At 42.0% G+C, this 16,604-nt stretch overlaps 1 protein-coding gene across 5 annotated transcripts in view; it reads right to left on the reverse strand.

Moving 5' to 3' along the window:
• Positions 1-16,604, reverse strand: part of LOC137629736 (serine hydrolase-like protein) — a 47,343-nt gene that overhangs the window by 16,868 nt on the left and 13,871 nt on the right. For 2 of the 5 annotated variants that reach the window (XM_068361319.1, XM_068361316.1), the window contains exons 2-3: positions 3,674-3,821; positions 2,712-2,810 (exon numbers count right to left, since the gene is read on the reverse strand). The gene's annotated coding sequence lies outside the window, so the exon portion shown is untranslated. Of the gene's footprint in view, positions 1-2,711; positions 2,811-3,673; positions 3,844-16,604 lie in introns of all 5 variants that reach the window. The other 3 variants (XM_068361318.1, XM_068361321.1, XM_068361320.1) reach the window with 3 other exon arrangements.

The following is a 16,604-nucleotide window of genomic DNA, read 5'->3' on the forward strand; positions in this document are numbered from 1 at the left end:
TCCCCTACAGTCGGAACAAACGGTGTGAGGATCAACCGAGGCCTTCGGAATACGCCTAATACAAGTCCTACATCGTCTTTGGGGAGGAGCTTGAGAAAGGTCAGACATCTTGAATCAAAGAACAGTCAAGGGGGATTCCAATTAAAGCAAAAGATCGTTAACCATTAATCAAATCAATATAAAAGCTATCTAAGCTAATAGACAAGTTTCCAGTATAGCGAAAGCTGAAATCTTAGAGCAATACTTCACCAAAAACCGTGAACAAGACTCCAAAATTATAAGCGTATCCATGTATGTCTTGCCGGAAGCACGACAGAGGAAAAATTGAGGTGGTGTCAACAAGAAGTACTGCAGTACCTGGCCACAGGTGGCGCTGGTGAGTACACCCCCTTCTAGTATAGTGATCGCTGGCGTATCCCTTCCGTAGAATTCTGTCGGGCAACGGAGTTGACAGCTACATGATTATCGGGTAAGATTAATATTGAAAAAATTAGGATTTACAATATTAATATAGTACTAAAAACAATAACAAAAAGGCAATATCACAATGAATACTATACTAGAGTACTAGAGAATAAAAATGTTTTAGAATAGTATTCAGACAAAGATCAAATGCAAGAATTGACCATATTACAGAGTGCAGTAGTTGGGATACATACTAAAGATGAATATGGATTCAGTTGGTACTTATATTTTAATCTGCACTGATTTTCTCTTTTCCCTGAGAGGTTAAGAAAAACTGCAAGACTCACCTATTTAAAGATATGGGTCTGTCCTTTCAAAATTCGTAGTTTTATGGAGTTGGCATAGGTTCTCCAGTGGAACATTAGATTTATGCAAGAATGTTTGATCAGTTCTAAAGAGTAGCTTAACCTCAAAATAATCTTTGAATAATGGTTCTCTTTCTTATCTTATCTTGAAGATGGTCATTCTGGTGGCTTGTGTGTCTTATAAAGAATTATATGCTTCTTCCAATAAAATCATTCATACCAAATATTGGAAATTAACAGGTCTGTCCTTTGTAGCTGACTTTGCAGCAAAGATGTAACCATGTTGACCCATTTACTACTACTCAGTCTATCTCAAGTAAAGACAAAAACTAAGATGAACTTTTCCTATGTCCAGTCTAAACAATTTGACTGTTTCTCTCTTTCTTCAAAGGCACAGAGACTCAAGAAAATTTATACCCAGATTGTTCCTTTCTACAGAATGTTCCAAGATCAAAGTGACAAGAATTATGATTTCCCATTAGGTCAGACACGTTACCTTTGAGGGTGTAAGGTTATTATAACAGAAAGCAAACCATTACAATCTAAAGTGTGGGGCCTCAAGATCAGAACTCTTTATAATTTTTTACTTTGAAAATAAAATCTTGATGGTAAGAATATGGCATGCAGAGATGATTGAGAATAATTTTGCCCACTACAAAAAGCAGACAGAATGTGAATCTACAGTCGGTTAGACATAAGCTGGCTGCAGTGTCTACCCTTTCCCTGTAAAGTACAAAACTCTTGATTCACATCCATCACAATCATCAGCCAGCATTCACTTACTGAGAGAAAAAGAAAGTGAGAAGTTCATACTGTAACAGTTCCACCCTTAATCAAACATTCTATCATTGCGAAAATTAAATGCTGAACTTCAGACAGGTAAAGGAGATTGGCTTCTTGGCTACACTCACCACCTATTGTTAACTACCTCGTTAATTATTTCAACATCTGTTCTAGCTTGAGCTGAAAACATATCTCTAGTTAAAGAAAACCCGTTTGTAAACACACAGGAACAAATTGAGATGCCAATGTTCACAAGCTTTTATCTGAAGGATTTACAGTAATACCATATGATTTGGCCATAGAGATGTGGTATCCCAAGGCTGGTAAAACTGCAGATTCAGGCCATGAGATAAATAGGGAAGAGGTACAGGTTAGTTGGAAGAGTACAGCAATAATTATAAAAGTCTCCTTTTTTTCTTTCACCTTTTACCCATTTCTAAATGTGGTTGCTGATTTCAAGCAGCTTTTGTATACACATGGCCTAAGAGTTGACACATCCTTTAAAAAGGGGTAAGCTTGAAACTTTCCATGAACATGACTGAGTTAAAGAAAATCCTTGAAAAAAAAAAGGTCAGGTTGAAACCTTCTCTTGGAGAAGGTAGCCAGGCAAATTTCCTTTGAGAAACGATTGCATAGAAACCTTCCTATGAAAACAGTAGAGCATAAAAGATCCTATGAACAAGAGTAGTTTTTAAACCTTTACTAAAGAGAGTAGTATTGAAAAAATTCTTTGAAAAAGCATTGCATTAAGGATAACCCATTACTTTCTTCGGAATAATACTACAGTATTGTACAGTATATGAAGGCCCACTACAGCATAAAAACCAATAAATCAGTCTGGGATTAGGCAATGATCAACCACTGAAGCTACTCCTACTGTTATAGCATCACTGCAGATAGTTGATCATGAAGCATAGACCAAGAAAAGATTACTGATGAATTTCTGTGCAACTAAGTGACTTTTAAAATTATGAGCTTCCATATACTGTACAGTACAGTACATGTCATCATAGTACTGTATAGTACAATTAAAATAGGAAGTTTGCCTGAAGTATGGATAACAAGGTTTGACTGGTGGAAGTTCCTTAATAAAGCCATTAAAACTGTCTTTCCATTTGAATAACAAACATTCTACTGAAATGGCTGGAACTATCTTACCTGATATATCTATTGAAGAAACATTTGATGGCTGAATAGGACATGGACCAGCAAGTGAGATCATTTACAGCATTCTAGAATGTCTTTCTGGTTGGATATCTGCAATAAAATTTGTCGATAAGACAGATTTACTGCCGTTCAACATACCACAATAGCAACCTGCTGAATGAAGTTAACACAAACATTGCTTTATAAACCTTGGTACAATATCATAAAAAGATGCAGATAATCAAAGAAATATAATAATCATGTACTGTACTAGAAATTCAAAGATATTGGCATCTTTTATTAAATCGTCTCACCTATTTGCTTTAATAAAAAAAAAAATATTCTTTATAGATTAAAGGTTACCATGGCAATAGGCTATATAGGTACAAAACTTTATATAATCTCATTATATGAAAAATGGACACTTATGTATTATACTGTATTTCACTTATGCATTAACCTTTGCAACATAACTTGTTAGCTAAAATGTAATAATTCTTAAATACATACTGAAATCTTTAAAATTAAATTATTTCCATACTATCCTGAGATTCATGTGCTACTACAGTACTGTACTTCTAAGAAGGAAAGGATTAAAAGATCTCTTTAAAAAACACAAATTATTTCCCTAATCAATAATATAGCCCTTTTTTCCTTCAGTTAAAATGAGCTGGTGTAAGCACTTAATGTACTGCTATATTATTATTATCATTACTTGCTAAGCTACAAACCTAGTTGGAAAAGCAGGAAGCTATAGGCCCAGGGGCTCCAACAGGGAAAATAACCCAATGAGGAAAGGAAACAAGGAAAATCAAATATTTTAAGAACTAACAACATTAAAAAATAAATATAACTATAATAACTTTAACAAAATAAGAGGAAGAGAAATAAGATAGAATAGTGTGCCTGAGTGTACTCTCAAGCAAGAGAACTCTAATCAAGCTATAATCAAGCATGAACTGGCTTCAACTTACCCAGACTTTCAAAGCTCATTCCTTCTGAAGTCAAGAATTTTGACAAGCTGCTTTATTCTTATTGGTGTATTCTCCAATTTTTGTTAGATAATTTGGCTGATATTTGGTCCCTTTTTTACTCTGACCGTCCATCCAAATGAGAGTATCCCTGCAACGAGGGATAGTCTGAGCTACAATGTAATGAAACTTTAAGAAAAGAGCAATCACAATAAAATATGAAAACTGTACATAATTTTGCAACATAAACAATTTCAAACATGTTGTGAGATAACAATGTAAACCACTGATTTTAAATTAATAAAAGGGATAATATTCATGGGAAGACAGGTCCTTCGTACGGTTAGGTTAGAGGGCCTAGGTTAGATTAGAACATTGACTATACCTTCTATTCTCACTGATAATTGGAATCTAATATCTACTCAATATCCAGACCAGTCTAAAGTGCTTCAGAGACAATAATAAATTGCACGGAAAATTTAGTACAGTATTGAAAAAAAAATGTTTTATCTAGAATGTGCAATGATGAGTTCCACAATAGTCATGAAACAAAATGTTGATGTAAAAAATATTACTGTACAGTACATAAAAATATTTGATCATCAAGGAACCCTTTTTGACAGACCATTTACCTTTAAGATTCCTCTTATCATTAGTTAAAGAAATGGCAATATCAAGTAGTTTAACCTGTGAAATAAATGATATTGAATAGCATGCAAGTTTCAGTATGAAAAGTCAAATAAATACGAACATCTTGCACTTGATGTATCGTATATCAAATTTTTTGGTATACATTTCCTGTATTTCTACTCATACATACAATTTAGTATGTGATTACTGTATAATGACATAAAGCCGTTTGTTCCAAAAGACTTCCCTCTAGGCAGCTTTTCAAGCAAAATGTTATTTTGATAATAAAATAAATTTTTGAATATACTTACCCGGTGATTATATAGCTGCAACTCTGTTGCTCGACAGACAACTCTACGGTAAAAACTCGCCAGCGATCGCTACACAGGTTGCGGGTGTGCCCAACAGCGCCATCTGTCGTCCAGATACCCAGTTCTCAATGTAAACAAAGACTCAATTTTCTCCTCGTCCCACTGCGTCTCTATTGGGAAGGAAGGGAGGGTCATTTAATTTATAATCACCGGGTAAGTATATTCAAAAATTTATTTTATTATCAAAATAACATTTTTCAATATTTAACTTAGCCGGTGATTATATAGCTGATTCACACCCAGGGGGGTGGGTAGAGACCAGCAATATATGTTTACACTTTTATGAGCTAAGAGTTTTTATTTCATTTTAGAAGTTATCAAAATAACAAAAACAAAATACAGTGAACCCTCGCTACTTCGCGGTTCGACAATCGCGGATTCACCACTTCGCGGGGTTTTCCCATAACCCATATATATATACATATCGCGGATTTTCCGGAAAATTCGAAAATACCGCGAAATCTGAAGACAACCAAATACGATATTTTGTTACCTGTAATTCCATTAATACTGTAATTAGTAATATCTGCTCTTACTGATTGTTCATTGCATTACATATGATATATAATTCAGCACAGAAAGAAATAAAACACGAAAAGAGAATGTGATCATACGATAATTCAGTACGTAGTAAAATTAAATCGAACATGAAACGCAAATCAGATGCAGTCATACCATATTAGAATGGTGTGTACTGTAATGGATGTTCTTCTTTTCCATGAATCTTTTGTATGTATACGTACGTAGTACAGTACTGCATCCAATAATATTCTTTGTTGCAAAAATCACATTTCGAATACTGTAAGCGTACGAGAGAGAGAGAGAGAGAGAGAGAGAGAGAGAGAGAGAGAGAGAGGCGTAAAATAGCGTACGTAAATTTTTATTATTATTGTTATTATTATTATTATTGTTGTTGTTGTTAATAAAATTATTATTGTTATTATTATTAATCATTATTATTATTATTATTACTGTACAGTATTATTATCATTATTTATTATTATTACGGTATTGTACTTAATCTACGTACGTTCAGTATGCGCGGGGGCATCTTCTATGAGTAACCAACGCGCCATAGTACTGTAAGACGGGTTGTGATTGGTTCAAGCGCTGATAGATGACGAATCAAAACTCAAGTTTTGTTATCTAGCCTGTGATTGGTGTTTTGCCCGCATCTTCTACCCGCAGCATCAAAGTTCTCGCGGGGCTGGATCGTTCACTTTCTCTTTCCGCGTATTGCTGAGTAGACGTTCTTAAGTTTGTGAAGTTTAATCTGTGCTGTGTGCGACTGTTTTAAGTTGAACTTTTTGTTGAACTTTCTGTTACAATGCCTCCCAAGCATTCTGCTTCTAGTAAGGCTGGTAGTGAGCCTAAACGCCACCGAAGGATGATGACGATAGCTGAGAAGGTTACGCTTCTCGACATGTTAAAAGATGGTAGAAGTTACGCGGCCGCCGGCCGCCATTTTGGCATCAACGAATCCACCGTTCGCTACATCAAGAAGGACGAGGCGAACATTAGAAAGACTGCTGCAATCACCTTTAGCAGATCAGCGAAGCGAGTCGTTACAACGCGTAATAAAACGATCGTACGCATGGAAGGTGCTTTAGCTGTGTGGATTGCCGACTGCCGGAAGAAGAACATAGCGTTGGATACGAACACCATCCAAACAAAGGCTTTGAGCTTATATGAGAATTTTGCTGCAAAGGAACCTAAAGACGACGACGGCAACCATGCTGAAGATGATGATGATGCAGATGATCCTCAACCAGGGACATCCACTGATTCCCAGCCTCAGAAACGTTTTTCCGCAAGCAAAGGTTGGTTCGCGAAGTTTCAGAAACGCTTCGCCCTGAAAAGCGTTTCCCTGCATGGGGAGTCTGCTTCCGCTGACACTGCCGCTGCTGAAACTTACGTGAACCAGACTTTCAAGAACATTATCGCTGAAGGTGGATACAAGCCGGAACAAGTCTTTAATATGGATGAAACCGGCTTGTTTTGGAAGAGAATGCCGTCGCGAACTTTCCTGTTCAAAGAGGAAGCCAAAGCCTCTGGCTTTAAGGCATTCAAGGATCGCGTTACCCTCGTGATGTGTGGCAATGCTGCTGGATTTTTGTTAAAGCCGGGGCTTATTTATAAGTCGAAAAATCCTCGCGCTTTGAAAAATAAAAATAAGAATCTCCTTCCCGTGTACTGGATGCATAATCAAAAAGCATGGATTACGAAGATGCTGACCTCCAACTGGTTCCACCAGTGTTTCATCCCGCAAGTCCATGAATATCTCTTAGAGAAGGGCTTGCCATTCAAGATCCTTCTCCTTATGGATAACGCTGGTGGACACGCAACTGACCTGTCGCGTGAGGGCGTTCAGGTTGAGTTCCTGCCACCCAACACCACGTCATTAATTCAACCAATGGACCAGGGGGTTATCAGGGCGTTCAAGGCCCTCTACACGAAGAATACCTTGGCAGACCTCGTTGCATGTGTGGATGCTGCCCAAGATGACGAGGATGAAGATTTCAACTTGAAGGCGTACTGGCGGCAGTACACCATAGCCACGTGCCTGCAGAATATTCAAAAGGCACTTCAAGAGATGAAACCTGCAACCGTAAATGCGAGCTGGAAGAAGCTGTGGCCCGATATTGTTTACGACGACAAGGGATTTACTCCGTCGGAAATCCAACACTCTGCAATACGGAAATCTGTGCAGTTGGCTGCCATAATTGGAGGTGACGGGTTTGGCGACATGACGACTGAAGACGTCGACGAGTTGTTGGACTGCCATTCCCAGCCCCTAAAAGCGTGATGTTGGTTTGTTGTTTCAATGGTTAAAAGGCACTTTTATCAAGTTACAATTTTTGTGACGGACGATCAAAAAGATGGAATAACAATATCTAACATTTCTCTTTATTCTAAGAATAAGATGGGACAGTAAAAATAGAGCTTGAAAATAGAGCAAAACTCTCTCTCTCTCTCTCTCTCTCTCTCTCTCTCTCTCTCTCTCTCTCTCTCTCTCTCTCTCTCAAATTGTTTTCCTGCTTTGCTACGTACAAGTACTGTATAATTTATATTTGTAAGGTAACATATTTTGTAAATGCTTTTACTGTAAATACTGTATGTACTGTATCATTATTTATCACTATCATCATGCGCGTTAAATGCCTTGTTTGTTCTGAGCGTGGTTGTTTACTGAGCGTACACGCCGTCGTTTCAGGCGGCGTCATAAAGAAAAAGATTTCATTTGGAAGTCCTAAGAAAAATACGTAAACTAAAACATTGGTAATAAAAAAATCAACATACAGTACTGTATAATCAATATAATCGATGCAAAAACTAACCTATACGTACATATATGTGTACACTAAATGAGTTTGTTTCTTCATTATGATCAGAGATGAACGTAAACAAAACATTGGTTGCCATTTTTTATCGTGCTTTTTAGGTGTTTAGGAAACACATGATATAAAATCGCCTTTAATATTTGTGCCTGTTTTAGTTTAGGGTGCTGTAGTACATGCATTAAGTGTTCTGTACATTAAAGGGTGGTTTGTTAACAGTACTACGTACAAGGGAAGGTTTTAAAAGTCTGAATATACATGTTAAATAAATAGGTAAATATGCTGTCACTACTTCGCGGATTTTCACCTATCGCGCCCGCGTCTGGAACCTATCTACCGCGATAAACGAGGGTTCACTGTAAATAGGTACCTGGTAAGGAAGTCGACTTGAACAATTACTCTGCCTTTTAAGTACGTCTTCCTTACGGAGCCTCGCGATCCTCTTAGGATGCTGATCGACCCCTAGGATCTGAAGTATCAAGGGTTGCAACCCATACAACAGGACCTCATCAAAACCCCTAATCTAGGCGCTCTCAAGAAATGACTTTGACCACCCGCCAAATCAACCAGGATGCGAAAGGCTTCTTAGCCTTCCGGACAACCCAAAAAACAACAATAAAAACATTTCAAGAGAAAGATTAAAAGGGTATGGAATTAGGGAATTGTAGTGGTTGAGCCCTCACCCACTACTGCACTCGCTGCTACGAATGGTCCCAGTGTGTAGCAGTCCTCGTAAAGAGACTGGACATCCTTTAGATAAAAAGACGCAAAAACTGACTTGCTTCTCCAATAGGTTGCGTCCATTATACTTCGCAGAGATCTATTTTGCTTAAAGGCCACGGAAGTTGCGACAGCTCTAACTTCGTGTGTCCTCACCTTAAGCAATGCTTGGTCTTCCTCACTCAGATGTGAATGAGCTTCTCGTATCAACAGTCTGATAAAGTAGGATAAAGCATTCTTTGACATAGACAAAGATGGTTTCTTAACTGAACACCATAAAGCTTCAGATTGGCCTCGTAAAGGTTTAGTTCGCTTTAAATAGAACTTAAGAGCTCTCACAGGGCATAAGACTCTTTCTAGTTCATTGCCTACCATATTCGATAAGCTGGGAATATCGAACGATTTCGGCCAAGGTCGAGAAGGCAGCTCATTTTTGGCTAGAAAACCAAGTTGTAGCGAACATGTAGCTTTTTCTGACGAAAATCCGATGTTCTTGCTGAAGGCATGAATCTCACTGACTCTTTTAGCTGTGGCTAAGCATACCAGGAAAAGTGTCTTTAAGGTGAGATCTTTCAGGGAGGCTGATTGTAGCGGCTCAAACCTGTCTGACATGAGGAATCTTAGTACCACGTCTAAATTCCAACCAGGTGTAACCAAACGACGCTCCTTCGTGGTCTCAAAAGACTTAAGGAGGTCCTGAAGATCTTTATTGTTGGAAAGATCTAAGCCTCTATGCCGGAAGACCGATGCCAACATGCTTCTGTAGCCTTTGATAGTGGGAGCTGAAAGTGATCGTCCTTTTCTCAGTTATAGGATTAAGTCAGCTATTTGAGCTACAGAGGTACTGGTCGAGGATACAGATACTGACTTGCACCAGTTTCGGAAGACTTCCCACTTCGATTGGTAGACTCTAAGGGTGGATGTTCTCCTTCCTCTAGCAATCGCACTGGCTGCCTCCTTCGAAAAGCCTCTAGCTCTCGAGAGTCTTTCGATAGTCTGAAGGCAGTCAGACGAAGAGCGTGGAGGCTTTGGTGTACCTTCTTTACGTGTGGCTGACGTAGAAGGTCCACCCTTAGAGGAAGACTTCTGGGAACGTCTACTAGCCATCGAAGTACCTCGGTGAACCATTCTCTCTCGGGCCAGAGGGGAGCAACTAGCGTCAACCTTGTCCCTTCGTGAGAGGCGAACTTCTGCAGTACCTTGTTGACAATCTTGAACGGTGGGAATGCGTATAGATCTAGATGCGACCAATCTAGGAGAAAGGCATCTATATGTATTGCTGCTGGGTCCGGGACTGGTGAGCAATATATTGGGAGCCTCTTGGTCATCGAGGTTGCAAAGAGATCTATGGTTGGTTGGCCCCAAGTGGCCCAAAGTCTCTTGCATACATCCTTGTGGAGGGTCCATTCCGTTGGAATTACTTGCCCTTTCCGACTGAGACAATCTGCCATGACATTCAAGTTGCCTTGGATGAACCTCGTTACTAGTGAAATGTTTTGACCTTTTGACCAGAAGAGCAGGTCCCTTGCGATCTCGTACAACGTCAGTGAGTGGGTCCCTCCTTGCTTGGAGATGTACGCCAAGGCAGTGGTGTTGTCCGAGTTCACTTCCACCACTTTGCCTCGAAGGAGAGACCTGAAGCTTTTCAAGGCCAGATGTACTGCCAGCAGCTCCTTGCAGTTGATATGCATGATCCTTTGACTCGAGTTCCACAGTCCCGAACATTCCCGACCGTCTAATGTCGCGCCCCAGCCTACGTCCGATGCGTCCGAGAAGAGAACGTGGTTGGGAGTCTGAACAGCCAGGGGAAGACCCTCTCTTAGGTTGATACTGTCCTTCCACCAAGTCAGGCAAGACTTCATCTTTTCGGAAATGGGGATCGAGACCGCTTCTAGCGTCTTGTCCTTTTTCCAGTGAAAAGCTAGATGGTATTGAAGAGGACGGAGGTGTAGTCTTCCTAATGACACAAATTGTTCCAGGGATGATAGCGTCCCTACCAGACTCATCCACTTCCTGACTGAGCATTGTTCCTTCTTCAGCATGTTCTGGATGCATAACTGGGCTTGGCTTATTCTGGGGGCCGACGGAAAAGCCCGAAAAGCTAGACTGTGAATCTCCATCCCTAAATACACAATAGTTTGGGATGGGACCAGTTGTGACTTTTCCATATTGACAAGGAGACCCAATTCCTTGGTCAGATCTAGAGTCCACTTTAGATCCTTCAGACAGCGACGACTGGAAGAAGCTCTGAGAAGCCAGTCGTCCAAATAGAGGGAGGCTCGGATGTCCGATAAATGAAGGAATTTGGCTACATTCCTCATCAGCCTCGTAAACACAAGAGGAGCTGTGCTTAGGCCAAAGCACAGGGCTTGAAACTGGTAGACAACCTTTTCGAAAACGAATCTCAGAAAAGGTTGGGAGTCCGGGTGGATGGGGACGTGGAAGTAGGCGTCCCTTAGGTCTAAAGAGACCATCCAGTCTTCCCTTCTGACCGCTGCTAAGACTGACTTTGTGGTCTCCATGGAGAACGTCTGCTTTGTGACAAAGACATTCAGAGCACTGACGTCTAGCACCGGCCTCCACCCTCCTGTCTTCTTTGGCACCAAGAAGAGTCGGTTGTAGAATCCCGGAGATTGAAGGTCCGAGACTTTGACCACCGCTCCCTTCTCTAGTAAAAGAGACACTTCCTGTTTCAAGGCTCGTCTCTTGTCTTCCTCTCTGTACCTGGGAGAGAGATCGATGGGAGACGTTGCTAGAGGGGGTTTCCGTACAAAAGGGATCTTGTACCCCTCTCTGAGCAACTTCACAGATTGTGCATCTGCGCCTCTCTTCTCCCAGGTCTGCCAGAAGTTCTTGAGTCTGGCTCCCACTGCTGTCTGAAGATGCGGGCAGTCAGACTCTGCCCTTAAAGGACTTGGATCCTTTCTTCTTTCCTCGTTTCCCTTCGGCACGAGCACCTCCTCTGCTGGAGGCTCTGCCACGAAAGGGCGGAATAAAACGGGACGCTGGAGTGTCCATCCTTGGTCTAGCTGACAAGGTAGGCAAAGGGGGAGCTTTGCGAGCGGAGGACGCAACAAGATCATGAGTGTCCTTCTGCACCAATGAAGCGGCTATTTCCTTAATCAGGGCTTCTGGAAAAAGGCACTTGGAAAGAGGAGCAAAGAGAAGCTCAGATCTCTGGCATTGTGTAACTCCAGCTGAAAGGAATGAGCATAGGTTTTCACGCTTTTTAAGGACTCCGGACACAAATGATGCAGCAAGCTCATTAGACCCATCACGTATGGCCTTGTCCATGCAGGACATAATGAGCAAGGAAGTCTCCTTCTCTGTCGGAGAGGTCTTTCTGCTTAGGGCTCCTAGACACCAGTCTAAGAAGTTAAAAACTTCGAAGGCCCTAAAGATACCTTTCAAAAGGTGGTCCAGGTCCGAAGATGACCAACATATCTTTGAGCGTCTTATGGCAAGGCGGCGGGGAGAGTCTACAAGACTTGAGAAGTCGCCCTGGGCAGAGGCAGGAACTCCCAAGCCGAGAACTTCTCCCGTGGCATACCAGACGCTCGATCTAGAAGAGAGTCTAGCAGGGGGAAACGCAAAGGCTGTCTTCGCTAAACTCTTCTTGGACTGCAACCATTCTCCTATCACCCGCAAAGCTCTCTTGGACGAGCGTGCGAGGACGAGTCTAGTAAAGGCAGGAGTGGTAGACGGCATGCCTAACACAAACTCTGACGGCGGAGAACGAGGAGCCACAGAAACAAACTGGTCCGGAAACAACTCTTTGAAGATGGCCAAAACTTTTCTAAAGTCCAAAGAGGGTTGAGTAGACTTAGGCTCGTCCAAATCTGATAGTGGTTCATCTATGTGTGCAGCACCATCATCATCAGAAAGTTCCTCATCCGACAACTGATGAGGAAACGGCAACGGAGTGGGTAACGGCTGGTTCGCTGAGTCCGGTCGCACGGGTGCATGCGTGACTGAGCCGGACGCAACGTCATGGAACTGCTGCCCAGTCTGTGAGCTGGCAACAACCATGGCAGCGCGGGGACGCACAGCGTCTACTCCAGACTGTCTGGACTGATGTGGGTGCGCAGTGGAAATCACACTGGGTTGCGGAGGTTGACACACCGCGTCAAAACAAAGCAACTCTGACGGTTGTTGAACCTCCAGAACGTCAACGGCAACCTCCGAGCGTCTCTTAACGTCAACATGCGGCTGGCAGATCACACTGGAACGCATGGGAGGAGGAACTCTCTCAACTGGTGTGCGTGAGAAGGTTACCTCAGCGTCCACCGGACGCACAACCGATCGTGTGGAAAGTTGTAGGCTAGGTACTACACTAGCTGGTGCGGCAGCAACCTTCTCCGCACGAAAGTCCTGCATTAGAGACGTCAGTTTGGACTGCATGTCTTGCAGTAGAGACCACTTAGGGTCTACGGGAGCAGGTGCGGCGACAGACGGGGTTACTGTCCGAAGCGGTACCGCTTTGCCTCTCTTAGGCGGTGAGCAGTCATCGGATGACGGCAGCGAGTCCGAACTGACCCAGTGGCTACAACCGGGCCGTTGGACTTGCGCTGAAGGGACCGACTTGCGTTTTAACGGTCGTGAGACCTTGGTCCAGGGTTTCTTGCGAGAAACACCTTCCGAAGACGAGGTATAAATGGGCTCTCTCGTCTTAGTTAGGTAGGAGCGATCTTGGGTAGATACGCCCGATACCACGGAGGGAACGTCTGTTCGCAGATTAAAGCCTCTCGAACCCATTTGTCGTACGACATTGCTTCTCCCCTGGACTTGGGAGCTTGCAAGAGGTCCCGGACTAGGAGGACGACAGGCACGAACAGACGAACCCTCAAGCGCAACACTATCCACAACACTATCACTCGGCACTTTAGCACTTCCCACTGCACTTTTGCACTTAAGCTCCTTCACATCCGCCATGAGCTGATTCAAGTCACTAGCAAGGGACTCAACTCTCTCACCCAGAGCCTGGATGGCACGCATCATATCAGCCATCGAAGGTTCCTGAGTGCCAGGAGGGGGCTTAGGAGCAACCACTACAGGGGAAGGAATAGGTTGTGGGGCATGAGGAGAGGATATATCAATAGAACGAGAAGAACTTCTCCTAACTCTATCTCTCTCTAGCCTACGTGTATACTTTTGAAATTCGATAAAATCGAATTCCGAAAGGCCAACGCACTCCTCACACCGATCTTCCAATGGACAGGTTTTATCCCGACAATTGGAACAAACAGTGTGAGGGTCGATAGAAGCCTTCGGAAGACGCCTTGAACAGTCCCTAGCATTGCACTTCCTAAATTTGGGGACTTGTGAAGGGTCAGCCATTTTGAATTGGTCAAAGGGAAATTCAAAAAACTATCAAAAAGTCATCAACAAAGAATCCGTTATCAAAAAGAGTTCAAGGATTTGTGTGAAGAGAAACCCTGCACAGCGAAAGCTCAAAACTAGAATAAAGTACTTCACCAATTAGTTGTGAAAAAACTCCAGTTTAGCAACAGCGAGTAAGTACGTCTTGTCGACACCTCGACAGAGAGAAAATTGAGTCTTTGTTTACATTGAGAACTGGGTATCTGGACGACAGATGGCGCTGTTGGGCACACCCGCAACCTGTGTAGCGATCGCTGGCGAGTTTTTACCGTAGAGTTGTCTGTCGAGCAACAGAGTTGCAGCTATATAATCACCGGCTAAGTTAAATATTGAAAAAGAAATTTTTCTCATTAACAAATCATTAACAATGCTTATTTTATCTCTTGGTATAACCTTACCTATGGGTCGTTCAGCCATTCTACAATATTCAATAAAAACACAATGCCCTAGGTTAGCTTAGGAGCGAGGTGTGTTTCCTCAGAACTAAGATCACAGCATTCAAAGTTGAATTGAGGAGGAGGAACATGATGTTTCATTGATCACCAATGCTGGTAACAGAGTACAGTAATTACTTACAGATTATCCTTTGCACTGCCTGGTTTAGGAATCAAGCTGTATTATAGGCTCTGCGAATAAGCCTAAAATACTTCCCATTATTTATGGGCTTGCGAGTAAATTCTAATCAACACAAAACCCCATTTACTGTCACTTCAAACGTTTTAAATGTTATATGCACAGAAGATCAGATCTTAAATGATATCATCTAGCTTAGTCTACTACTAGTAAGCAGGTGGTTAGGTTAGGATACAACAAGATTGGATTTATGAGTTTGATCCATTGGAACTAATACTGGAGCCTAGGAGGTCATTCAACTTTGATATGTAACGGGGGGAACCAGCCATGTCAATTCAAAAGTATCTCCTTGGTGGAACTTCCGGTAAAATTAAAGAATCGTACAATAATCGTTATGTAGAAAATATGTTATTTTTATTAATAAAATAAATTTTTGAATATACTTACCCGATAATCATGTAGCTGTCAACTCCGTTGCCCGACAGAATTCTATGGAGGGATACGCCAGCTATCACAATACTAGAAGGGGGTGTACTTACCAGCGCCACCTGTGGCCAGGTACTCAATCATTTGTTGTTGACACCTCCTCAATTATTCCTCGGTCCACTGGTTCTCTCTGGGGAGGAAAGGGAGGGTCGATTAAATCATGATTATCGGGTAAGTATATTCAAAAATTTATTTTATTAATAAAAATAACATTTTTCAATATTAAACTTACCCGATAATCATGTAGCTGATTCACACCCAGGGAGGTGGGTGAAAACCAGTGTACAAGATTAAAGGATAGCTAAGTATCCCATATTTCATATAACAGTTATCTCAAATAACAATGAAATAATAAGTACCTGGTAAGGAAGTCGAATAGAACCGTTACTCTGCCTCTTTATTTAAAGTTCGTCTTCCTTACTGAGCGCAGCGTTCCTCTTGGAGGCTGAATCAACCCAAAGGTGCCAAAGTACACGGGGTTGCAACCCCTACTAAAGGACCTCTACCAAACCTTTAACCCAGGCGCTTCTCAAGAATGAATAGACCACCCGCCAAATCCAAGGATGCGGAAGGCTTCTTAGCCTACCGTAACAACCATAAAAAACAACAAAAAGTATTCAAGAGAAAGGTTAAAAAAGGTTATGGGATTAAGGGAATGTAGTGGCTGAGCCCTCACCTACTACTGCACTCGCTGCTACGAATGGTCCCAGGGTGTAGCAGTTCTCGTAAAGAGACTGGACATCTTTCAGATAAAATGATGCAAACACTGACTTGCTCCTCCAATAGGTTGCATCCATTATGCTCTGCAGAGAACGGTTTTTATTAAAGGCCAACGAAGTAGCTACAGCTCTTACTTCGTGGGTCCTTACCTTCAGCAATGCAAGGTCTTCCTCCTTTAAGTGAGAATGTGCTTCTCTGATCAGAAGCCTTATATAGTACGAAAGCCCATTCTTGGACATGGGTCTCGAGGGTTTCTTGATGGCACACCATAAGGCTTCTGACTGTCCTCGAATAGGTTTAGACCTCTTCAGATAATATTTGAGAGCTCTGACAGGGCAAAGAACTCTCTCAAGTTCGTTACCTACCATGTTGGAGAGGCTAGGTATTTCGAACGATCTAGGCCAAGGACGTGAAGGAAGCTCGTTCTTTGCTAGGAATCCAAGCTGAAAAAAACATGTCGCAGATTCGGTTGTGAAACCAATGTTCTTGCTGAAGGCATGAACCTCACTGACTCTCTTAGCTGTTGCAAGGCAAACGAGAAAAGCAGTCTTGAGGGTAAGATCCTTGAAGGAAGCTGACTGGAGAGGTTCGAACCTAGATGTCATAAGGAACCTTAAGACTACGTCTAGATTCCAGCCTGGAGTGGAAAGACGACGTTCTTTAGACGTCTCAAAAGACTTGAGAATGTCTTGAAGGTCCTTGTTGGAAGACAGGTCC

Source organism: Palaemon carinicauda, chromosome 37 (genome assembly GCF_036898095.1).
Source record: "Palaemon carinicauda isolate YSFRI2023 chromosome 37, ASM3689809v2, whole genome shotgun sequence".
Lineage (NCBI taxonomy): Eukaryota > Metazoa > Arthropoda > Malacostraca > Decapoda > Palaemonidae > Palaemon > Palaemon carinicauda.